The sequence below is a fragment of the Anomaloglossus baeobatrachus genome, chromosome 3 (assembly GCF_048569485.1).
Source record: "Anomaloglossus baeobatrachus isolate aAnoBae1 chromosome 3, aAnoBae1.hap1, whole genome shotgun sequence".
Taxonomy (NCBI): domain Eukaryota; kingdom Metazoa; phylum Chordata; class Amphibia; order Anura; family Aromobatidae; genus Anomaloglossus; species Anomaloglossus baeobatrachus.
Window position 1 is genome coordinate 659,503,372 of NC_134355.1, and position 12,005 is coordinate 659,515,376.

General features: G+C 51.7%; 1 protein-coding gene across 1 annotated transcript in view; it reads left to right on the top strand.

Annotated features, from left to right (window-relative positions):
* Positions 1 to 3,765: 3,765 nt before the first annotated feature.
* Positions 3,766 to 12,005, top strand: part of LOC142296995 (cytochrome P450 2C5-like) — a 71,454-nt gene continuing 63,214 nt past the window's right edge. The window contains exon 1 of the mRNA XM_075341194.1: positions 3,766 to 3,809. The gene's annotated coding sequence lies outside the window, so the exon portion shown is untranslated. The remainder of the gene's footprint in view (positions 3,810 to 12,005) is intronic.

Sequence of the window (12,005 nt, forward strand, 5' to 3'; positions counted from 1 at the left end):
TGTGACGCCACCCACGGTGTGTGGTGAGGTGTAACACCACCGCTGCTGTTGTGACACTCCCGGGGACCTTGGGCTGGCAGCTGGATGTTAACCCCTCCGTGGGCAGGGATGGATGCCCCGGGGCCCAATGTCTCTGTGCAGGGGATGATAATGGCAGGGGTCGGCGCACCCGGTCTGGCCGGGGATGTTACCCACAGTTGAATAAATCACACAAGTCCTTTGGTAAACCAAGGTGATGGTGGCCGGCTGCCACACCCGGGCTGGTGGTCAATGCCCCTTGCCTCTGCACTTTGTGTGTTCTTATGTACACTTCCTGGTGTTTAACGCAGGAGTCCACTCCCGGTCCTTTGGTTGGAAGCCGTGCCCATCAGACGCTGACCCGTGGGATCTACCGGGCTCTGGCGGATGCCCTATCCCTCTCTGTGGGTGGTTGTCTACTTTTCGGGACTTAGGTTGGGACAGGACCTAGAATCCTGCCCTCAATCGGTTAATTAGCTAGGCCGTCAGTACTGGTCCTGGCTTCAGGGTCTGAGTACCCCCTTGTGTGCACGGTTTCCGGGTCGGTTCTCCGGTGTCAGTACTGGTGGGCTCCAACCCTGCCCCGGTCCACCTCGGATCTGCCGAGCCGTCTTCCCGTCTCCTGCTGGCCACGAAGCCAATGTGTCAGGACTCCGACCCTGACACATGTTAGCTTCTCCTCCTCACTCCAAACTTAACTCTCTCTCAACTCTATCTGTTTCTCCCGCCCCGGGCTCTCCAGACCCCTACGTGGGCATTTCCTTTCCACCTGGTCCCGCCCACTGGTGTGCCTGTCCTTCCCTGGGGGGGGGTGACTAGGGTTTCAGGTTGGCTGGTTTAACCCTGTGTGGGAGAGGTGTTATGCAGAGGCCTATCTGTGTGACTACCTGGTTTTGCCAAGGTGTCACAGAACTTTGTCCTAGGGGACCATACTTTACTTCACACGACGACACCAATAGAATAACAGAGCAATTGATTATGCCATCACGGGGGCAAGTGCTTAGCCGTCCAGGAGCTTGGGAGTACGTACCTGGTCACGTCATTTCCGGATCCTCCCCCCTCCTCTATTGCACCACATAGGGTTTAAATCAGGGGTCTCAAACACGCGGCCCGCGGGCCGCATGCAGCCCCTGAGGCTGCTTGTTGCGGCCCGCAGACCCCGTGACAAATCGCGGCTCTATGCTGAGGGTCGGCGCCGGCAGGAACTTTACTGCATTTGAATCCATCTGCGGTGCCGCACAAGGAGCTGTCAGTTCTATCCCAGTTGCTGCTGCTGTCTGCCAATCAGATGCAAGGAGGGGACGTCATACAGCGACATCACTTCCTTGCATCTGATTGGCAGACAGCAGCCATTGGTCCAGACACAGCTCCTCTGGGCTGCACCGCAAATGGATTCAAATGCAGTGAAGTTCCTGCCGGCGCCGACCCTCACTACAGAGCCGCGATCGTCACGGGCCGCAACAAGCAGGTAAGGTACGTGCTGAAGATCAGGACCCGCTGCGTGCTGGACACAGCGCGTCCTGATCGGCGGGGCCGCAAGTCTACTCCTTAGGAGACCGCAGCTGCCCGTGCCTGCGATCAGGGGTTCGGGCCGCTGCGGTCTCCTCGCTGTGCTCTGCCTAGGGAGGACGCTTCAGACGCCGCAGCATAAATTCACATGCTGCGGCCTCTGGAAGCCACACCGCAGTTCCGTTTTCACTGCGGGCCATACACGCACAGTGGGCATGGGATTTTTAGAAATCCCATGCCCACTGTGCTTTTACCATACATAGCAGGGTTTTGGACGCAGCATCCAAAACTCTGCAAGTACTGATCGTGGGCACACAGGGAACGGAGGAAAGGTGAGGAGATTTTTTTTTTTTTGTTTGCGTATTACTAAAGGATGGGCAGAATACTACAGGAATGGCCACAATACTACAAGGGTGGGCAGAATACTACAGGGATGGCCACAATACTACAGGGATGGCCACAATACTACAAGGATGGGCAGAATACTACAGGGATTGCCACAATACTACAGGGATGGCCACAATACTACAGGGATGGGCAGAATACTACAGGGATGGCCACAATACTACAGGGATGGCCACAATACTACAAGGATGGGCAGAATATTACAGGGATGGCCACAATACTACAAGGGTGGGCAGAATACTACAGGGATGGCCACAATACGACAGGGATGGGCAGAATACTACAGGGATGGGCAGAATACTACAGGGATGGGCAGAATACTACAGGGATGGCCACAATACTACAGGGATGGCCACAATACTACAAGGATGGGCAGAATATTACAGGGATGGCCACAATACTACAAGGGTGGGCAGAATACTACAGGGATGGCCACAATACTACAAGGGTGGGCAGAATACTACAGGGATGGCCACAATACGACAGGGATGGGCAGAATACTACAGGGATAGGCAGAATACTACAGGGATGGGCAGAATACTACAAGGGTGGGCAGAATACTAAAGGGATGGCCACAATACTACAAGGATGGGCAGAATACTACAGGGATGGCCACAATACTACAAGGGTGGGCAGAATACTACAGGGATGGCCACAATACTACAGGGATGGGCAGAATATTACAGGGATTGGCAGAATACTACAGGGATGGGCAGAATACTACAGGGATGGGCAGAATACTACAGGGATGGCCACAATACTACAGGGATGGGCAGAATACTACAAGGATGGCCACAATACTACAGGGATGGCCACAATACTACAAGGGTGGGCAGAATATTACAGGGATGGCCACAATACTACAGGGATGGCCACAATACTACAAGGATGGGCAGAATATTACAGGGATGGCCACAATACTACAAGGGTGGGCAGAATACTACAGGGATGGGCAGAATACTACAGGGATGGGCAGAATACTACAGGGATGGCCAGAATACTACAGGGATGGCCAGAATACTACAGGGATGGCCAGAATACTACAGGGATGGGCTGAATACTACAGGGATGGGCTGAATACTACAGGGATGGCCACAATACTACGGGAATTGGCAGAATACTACAGAGCACAATACTACAAGGATGAGCACAATACTACAAGGATTGGAACAATATTACTGGGCACAATACTACAGGGCACAAGGATGGGCACTATACTACTGGGCACAATACCACAAGGATGAGCACCTTACTACAGGGCACACGGATGGGCACATTACTACAAGATTTTGGCTAAGATTACTATATGATGCTGCTAATTGTAAAACAATTACAAGAAGGTGATAAAATGTAAAAAAAAAATCCTAAAGCATGACTTTTTTTATTTACATTAAAAATGCTTTTCTGTATATAAACTTAACAAAAAAAGTGCACGTTTGTTATAATAAACAAGCGAAAAATGTTTACAAAAGTGATCCAAGATGTATAGAAAAAAAAACATGGATTCATTAAAAATGTTCACTTTGTCCTGCAAATAATGCGGCCCCCCTCATTTTTTTTTTTCTATATGCGGCCCATACACCCAGCTGAGTTTGAGACCCCTGGTTTAAATAAAGCTGATAAACAAGTTATGGCTAGCGACCCCGGGATCCACGCTCTCTGCCACACGGACTTAACCAATAGGTAGGATAACAACGCTTTCTCGTCCCTGGCCTGAAATAGCTATAGATGTTTATCTGAGCAAATGTTTGTGTTGTCACTAGATGCCTGGGTTGCTGTGAACAACGTATTGTGTCTCATACATCGCTCCACTGTGAGGGACAGTAACCAGGTACGTGGAGTGAGAGCTGGCTGACAACTTATTATGTGGTCGTAAGGTACACCCCTTATGTTATCTTATTTTATTGGTGGGATATACTCTTTTGGGGGAAATCCTGATGATTGCTGACTTTGGTTGCAGAATAGGTCCTGGACGGCTAAGCACTTAAGCACTTGCCCCCGTGATGGCATAATCAATTGCTCTGTTATTCTATTGGTGTTGTGGCGCCCCTGACCTGGTCAGGCACCACTGAGTACTGCACCCATGCTGGATCAGTACAAACAAGTAATCCTGATGGCTGAGTAGGGTGTGGCCACACACAAACACATAGTGGCTAGTTCTCACACACCAGAGAGGGGACCCCTGGGCAGACCCAGGGAGGGGGCATGGCCCTCGTATCTCAGCTAGTGGTGGGGTGGAGAAGCTGGTTGCTAGGCTGCAGTGGCAGGCACAGTGGGGAGGCAGTAGTGAACCAGTCTGAAGTGAGGAAGCGCAGTGTGCAGTCGTAGAAGGAGGACGTGCGCAGTGTTTCTAGTCAGACCCTGCACGTGTAGTGGCTGTCTGCGGGGGAGTTCGGTTACCATACAGTCAGACTGAAAGGCACCTCAGGAAGGAGCGAGGTGACTGAGTAAGGGGACTCCTGGTAGACCAGGCCCGCACGGGGAAACAGGTCCCTAGAGCAACAAACCAAGTATTCGGTCTGCTAAACCTGCTAGTGAGGGTGCTGGATGTGCCTCACCAACCTACAGAGTCCGCAGCATCAGCAGCAACGAGGGGGCCTATAAGTGAGACGGAGCAAGAAGCCAGTTCTTTACTTGGTCCACGCTGCCAGCAAATGGGCCAGAAAGGGGAGAAAGGCAGTTGCAACTTCCCTGGGTAATTCCCGGGCACTCCAAGTCAGGGGTCATCCGAAACAAGAAGGGCTAGGAAGGTGAGTTGACAGTCACCCCTATATCAGCCGGAGGGATACCCGGTTCCACCTGGTTCATCATAGAATCGCCCGGGTTGTCTCACTCTACCAGCAAAAACTGAGTAAAAACCCTGAAAGGCCTAAAACACACTTCCGCATAAAAAACGTACGTGTCTCACATTCCGTTTTTTGGGTCCGTGTGCCGTTTTTTATGGGCGTTTCTCCGGTACGTGTGACATTCGTGTGATGGCGTATGCTTGCCGTGTGTGCGTGTGGAATGTCCGTTGATGCGTACGTGTAATGTCCGTGTGGTGTCCGTATGTGTTGATCTGTGTGTGTTGTAAAATGTCGTTGCTACATACCCGCTGACAGCCGACACAGGCAGACACGAGCGATGAGAATGAACTCGGCTGAACCTCACCCGACTTCATTGTCATACCACGGCTCTGTCTGTGTGTGGCGTCCTGATTAGTGGACATCCGTGATGGAATCACCAGTGTCCGCTAATCCCCTGAGAAAATGAAGTTAGCGGCGACATTAGCGCTGCCGTCACTCAGGTTACCCGTGGCTAGCTGGAGTCACCCACCCGACACCACAACTCACCTGTGACTTCTTCGCTAATCGCGCAGCTCACTTCAGTCACTTGGGCGACTCGCTGTCACAGGTGGAGGATCCAGTGGTGGCCACGAGTAACCTGAGTGATGTCATCGGTGCTCGCTGGGCTCACTTCAGTTGCTGCTTGGAAGGTGATAGAGATCAGTCTGGTATGTGGCCGCTCCTGTCACCTTCATGAAGCGGAGCTGAGAGCGTCGTGGGACATCCATGGATTACGGCGGACCTGGTTGTTTTTTTTTTTTGTTTTATTAAATTGGTGAACGAGGGTGTTTGTTTTTTAAATTATTCTAAATAAAGAATTTTTTGAATGTGTGTGTTTATTTAATTTTAATAACAGGTTGAACATGGAAATTATCTTGGGGAGACGGCTGCCATGTTTAACCTAGGACTTAGTGGCAGCTATGGGCTGCTGCCATTAACTCCTTATTACCCAGATTGCCACCACACCAGGGCAATTCGGGAAGAGTCGGGTAGAGTCCCGGAAATGTCGCATCTAATGGATGCGGCTTTTCCGGGCGGCTGCTGGCTGATATTGTTAGGGTGGTGGGCTCCCCATAACGTGGTGATCACCACCCTGAGAATACCAGCCTCCAGCCGTGTGACTTTACCCGGGCTGGTATCAAAATTGGGAGGGACCGCACGCCGTTTTTGTTAATTATTCATTTATTTATTTTACGGCACAATATAGAAACGCCTACCGGCTGCTGTGATTGGTTGCAGTGAGACAGCTGTCACTCAGTGTGGGGGCGTGTCTGACTGCAACCAATCATAGGCGCCGGTGGGCGGGGGAAGCAGGGAATAGTAGATTGAATAATGAGTGGCCGGCATTTTCAAAATAGTTAATGTACCGCCCTGCGCTCGGCTGCAGCCGAGCCACTTGGATCCGGGCTCATGTGTCGGTGGCTCGAGCGCCTGCGGACCGGGGGTCACTTCGCTCTGAAAGGGGCTGGCGCTTTGAAGGGGTTTAGGGTTAGAGTTCGTGACGCCACCCACGGATTGTGGTGAATGTAGGCACCACCGCTGCTGTTTACTAGGCACCCCGGGGGAGATGTTGTGCAGCTTTGGTGTTAACCCCACCCGTTTGGGTGTGATGTGTCGGTGCTTGGCGGTGCAGGGCGATGTGCGGCCCGAGGGCACAGTTGTACTCACTATTACAGATGCACAGAGTCCCTGGTAAACCAAAAAGATGGTGGTCGGTGCTCGCAGCTGGCTGCGTCTGGTCGCCGAGTCGGGTTGGTGTTCTCCGCCTTTCTCCTGCACCTTGTTTGTAGCTGTGGACAGTCCGTGCTTCAGCAACGGGAGTCCCGCTCTCCGGCGTTGTGTGTCGGAAGAGCCTGTTTGCCCGCAGACGCTGGCCCGTGGGATCTCTAAGCCTGAGCGGTGGCGTTTATCCCCCTCGGTGGTCTGTTGTCTTTTTTCGGGACTTGGGTGGAAAAGGACCTAAAGTCCAGACCTCAATCAGTTAATTAACGGGGTCCGGTAGTTTCGGGACCGTGTTTCAGGGTTTGAGTACCCCCCTTTGTGCTCCGGCTTACGGTCGGTTCCCCGTTTCGGTTCCGGCGGGCCACTACTCTGTCCCGTTCCCTTACGGTTCCACCGAGCCGTCTCCCCGGCTCCTGCAGGCTGAGGCCACCGTCTGCCTCCTAGCCAGAGGTGACTGGGCTCCGACCCAGACACCTGGAGTTAGGGATACTTTGCACGCTGCGACATCGGTAACAATGTCTTACTGATGCTGAAGCGATAGTCCCCGCCCCCGTCGCAGCTGCGATATCTTGTGATTGCTAACGTAGCGAATATTATCGCTACAGTAGCCTCACATGCACTCACTTGCCCTGTGACGTCGCTCTGGGCGGCGACCCGCCATCTTCCTAAGGGGGTGGGTCGTGCGGCGTCACAGCGACATCACACGGCAGGCGGCCAATAGAAGCGGAGGGGCGGAGATGAGCGGGACGTAAACATCTCGCCCACCTCCGTCCTTCCGCATTGCAGCCGGGACGCAGGTAAGCTGATGTTCCTCACTCCTACGGCTTCACACAGCAATGTGTGCTGCCTGCTGGAACGAGGAACAACATCGTACCTGTCGCTGCTGCGAAATTATGGAAATGTCAGACCCTACACCGATCATACGATAACGACGCTTTTGCGCTCGTTAATCGTATGTAAAAGTATTCACATACTGCGATGTCGAGAGCGACGCCGGATGTGCGTCACTTTCGATTTGACCCCACCGACATCGCACCTGCGATGTCGTAATGTGCAAAGTACCCCTTAGACTGGCACAGGTCTGCCTCTGCACTTGAACTTAAAGCTGGTGTCACACACAGCGACAACGACAACGACGTCGCTGCTACGTCACCATTTTCTGTGACGTTGCAGCGACGCCCCGTCGCTGTCGCTGTGTGTGACATCCAGCAACGACCTGGCCCCTGCTGTGAGGTCGCCGGTCGTTGCTGAATGTCCAGCTTCATTTTTTGGTCGTCACTCTCCCGCTGTGACACACACATCGCTGTGTGTGACAGCGAGAGAGCGACGAAATGAAGCGAGCAGGAGCCGGCACTGGCAGCTGCGGTAAGCTGTAACCAGCGTAAACATCGGGTAACCAAGGGAAGACCTTTCCCTGGTTACCCGATATTTACCTTCGTTACCAGCCTCCGCTCTTGCTGCCAGTGCCGGCTCCTGCTCTGTGCACATGTGGCTGCAGTACGCATCGGGTAATTAACCCGATGTATACTGTAGCAAGGAGAGCAAGGAGCCAGCGCTAAGCAGTGTGCGCGGCTCCCTGCTCTCTGCACTGTGACATGTAGCTGCAGCACACATCGGGTTAATTAACCCGATGTGTACTGTACCTAGGAGAGCAAGGAGCCAGCGCTAAGCGCAGCTCCCTGCTCTCTGCACATGTAGCACAGCGACGTTATGATCGCTGCTTCTGCTGTGTTTGACAGCTAAGCAGCGATCATAACAGCGACTTACAAGGTCGCTGTTACGTCACCGAAAATGGTGACGTAACAGCGACGTCGTTGTCGCTTAGTGTGAACCCAGCTTTACTCCTCACTACTTCACCTCCTGAACTTATGTCAGACTAACTGGTTTTTCCTGCCTTAGGAGCTGTGAACTCCTCGGTGGGCATGGCCAACCACCTGGCTCCGCCCCCTGGTGTGAACATCAAATTCTGAGGGAGGTGACTAGGGTTTTAAGGGTGGCTGGTGACACCTTTTTAGGGGACGGGTGTTTGTATAAGGGCCTACCTGTGACTACCTGGCTAGTCCTTGGCGTCACATTAAAGGCGCCGTATCTTTTGCACAGCTGTTCTTCGCCGCGCTGGTGATCGGGGATCGGTAAGTATGAGACAGGGGGTGATACAGACCGTCAGACAAAGGGATATTGACTGACAACCACAGAAGAAAAGAGATATTGACTGACAACCACATAAAAAATAGATTGACCTACATCGCTCACTAAAAAACGCACACGAACGGTACGTGTAGCACATGGACATGCTATGTGTGCCGTACGTGCAGACACAGACCCATTGACTTTAGCGGGTTCGTGCCTGCGTGATGCCGGCGAAAAACTGACATGTCGAGCGTGTTGAAAAACGCACACACGTACAATCGACACGGACACTTGTTCCGTGTGTTTTTACGTGTGTGTGCCTGCTACCATAGGGTAGCATTGGTCTACGTGTCTCCGTGCCGCCGGTACGTGCAAAAACGTACCGGAAACACGCATGTGTGTCGAAAGCCTAAGACATTGCTGGCTGTGTGTGAGTTCTTCTGCGACCTGTGGTACTACACACTTACACCTGAGCCCCTTGGGCCAGCCTCACTCTCGGGAGGCCATAACACCAGACTGCATTTACCATCAGCCCCAGACGCTCTCTAAACTGCAGTGGCAGTCACCCCTGACCGTAATTACCAAGAGTGGCGTCACGATTCCTATTGAAGTTAACCTTACCTACCTGTTGCCGGAAGATTCCAAGCACGTGAAGACCCTGAGGCGACCTGCCGGTGAGCGGGGGCTTCACAATGTCGTCGTGTGTGAACTAAAGTATAGTCCCCTAGGACACAGTTCCATATGTGAAGGTAATAGGGTGATAGGTTAACACACATAGTCAATACTGGTATAGCCATTCAGCCCCCGAGCGTTTTCTGTTTTTCCGTTTCTTTTTTTTTGCTCCCCTTCTTCCGAGAGCCGTAATTTTTTTATTTTTCTGTCAATCTTGCCATATGAGGGCTTGTTTTTTGCGGGATGAGTTGTACTTTTAAATGAAACCATAAGTTTTACCATATAGAGTACTGGAAAACAGCAAAAAAATTGCAAGTGTGGAAAAAGTGCAAAAAGTGTGATCGCACAATAGCTTTTGGGATGTTTTATTCACAGTGTTCACTATATGGTAAAAATGATTTCCGAAACCCGTAGCGTTCTCATTTTTTGGGATCTATGGCTCAGTGACAGAGTATTTTTTGTATCTCGAGCTGACATTCTTAATGGCACCATTTTTGAGCAGATGCTACGTTTTGATCGCCTTTTATTGCATTTTGCGTAAAACTTGCGGCGACCAAAAAATTTAATTTTGGCATTTGGAATTTGTTTGCCGCTACGCCATTTACCAATCAGATTAATTGATTTTATATTTTGATAGATCGGGCATTTCTGAACGGGGCGATACCAAATATGTGTATATTTTTTATTTTTTTAACCCTTTAATTTTCAATGGGGTGAAAGGGTGGTGATTTGAACTTTTATTTTTATTTTTTTATTTACTAGTCCCCCTAGGGGGCTATGTGGATCAACAATGCGATCGCTTTGCCCTATCTGCTGATCACAGCTACACAGCTGTAAACCGTAGATATGCTCACTTTCTGATTCACTCAACACCGGGCCGAGTGAAACCGAAAGTGACTCATGATAGCTACAGGCATCATCACATGACCCTGTGCTACCATGACAACAACCGAAAGTCACGTGATCATGCACGTGACTTCTGGTGGGGGTGGCGGTAAGTGAAAATAATGGCCGCGTGCATGTACTGCCCCGCTCTCGGCAGCCGAGCTGCTCGGATCCGGTTCTTCTGTGGGTGGCTCGAGGGTCTCCGGACCCGGGGGTCTTGCGGTCACTCCAAATGAAAAGGGGGATTTGGTGGACGTATATGTACAAGCTGGGCCGTACGAGGTTCGTGACGCCACCCACGGTATGTGGTGATATTGGACACCACCGCTGCAGTTACGGGGCACCCGGGGGAGATGTTGTGCAGCAAGTTGTTAACCCCTCCGTGGGCAGGGATGGTGGCCCCGGGACCCGTTGGGGTTTGGTGGTACAGGGAGATGGGCGGCCGCAGGGTGCTTATGTACTCACTATTAGAAAACACACGAGTCTCTGGTAAACCAAGGTGATGGTGGTCGGTGCCCGCAGCCGGCTGCGTCCTGGTTCCCCCACCTGGCTGGTGGTCTCTGTCTTTCTCCTGCACCTGTGGTAGAATGGTGGACTGCCTGTGCTTGCAACTTCAGGAGTCTGCTCCCGGCTGGCTGTGGCCTAAGGAGCCCTTGCCCGCAGACGCTGGCCCGTGGGATTTTTGAGCCTTGGCGGTGGCCTATTATCCCCCTCGGTGGGCTGTTGCCTTCAATCGGGACTTTGGGTGGGACAGGACCTCTAGTCCTGGCCGCAATCAGTTAATTAACCAGTTCCAGTCACTTCTGGACCTAGCTTCAGGGTCTGAGTACCCCCCTCTGTGCTCCGGTTTCCGAATCGGTTCCCCTGGTCGGTACCGGCCGGCTACAACCCTGTCCCGGTCCACCTCGGTTCCACCGAGCCATCTTCCCGGCTCTTCCAGACGGAGACCACCGTCTGCCTCCTAGCCAAAGGCACCAGGTCTCCTACCCTGGTACCTGTCAGTTTTCCTCAGGCCCAGACACAGGCCTGACCTCCACACTCCTTCAACTCTGAAACTCATCTGACTTTTCCCTGCCCTGGGCTGTCTAAAACTCCTAGGTGGGCGTCTTCCAACCGCCTAGTTCCGCCCCCTGGTGTGTCTATCAAGCCCTTAGGGGTTGACTAGGGTTTTAGGGTTGGTTGTGTATTACCTGTGAGGGAAGGGTGTTGTGTGGGGCCCTATTTAGTGACTACCTGGCCTGACAAGGGCGTCACACGCATATACATCTCGCTGCCAGACTTTGGCAGCGAGATGTAAGGGGTTAAATGTTGCGGGTGGAATGCGATTCCACTCGTAACATTCAGGCACGCATGTCAGCTGTTGAAGACAGCTTATATGTGCGCGGATCGCCGCGACCTGCCCGCGGCAAGGGGCGGGGATTATCCTCACACGATCCATGACGGATAGATCCATTATTGGTCGTGAAGGGGTTAATGCATCTATACCGATAGAAGTGTATAATATGGTGTATTTAACTATGGGAAATTCCTTTATAGACCCATGAAGGCATATTTTGGACATCAATGAGGAATAATTTCTAAAATGCCACTATGGACTGAGGTCCTGTGAATTTTGGGAGAAAAAAATTGTTTAAAACATACGACTCAGATCCATGTATTTGAAAGGAGAGTGATTTTTGTGTTTTTTTGCTCTATGGATACATTTAGGTGGCACAATATTATGTGATGGTAATTTATTGACCAGTTCAGATATTGGACATAAAGTATCCACTGATGTCATCTAATCATGGAGTATGGACGTAACCAATTTTGGTTAGTATGACAAAGGAGACTAATTCA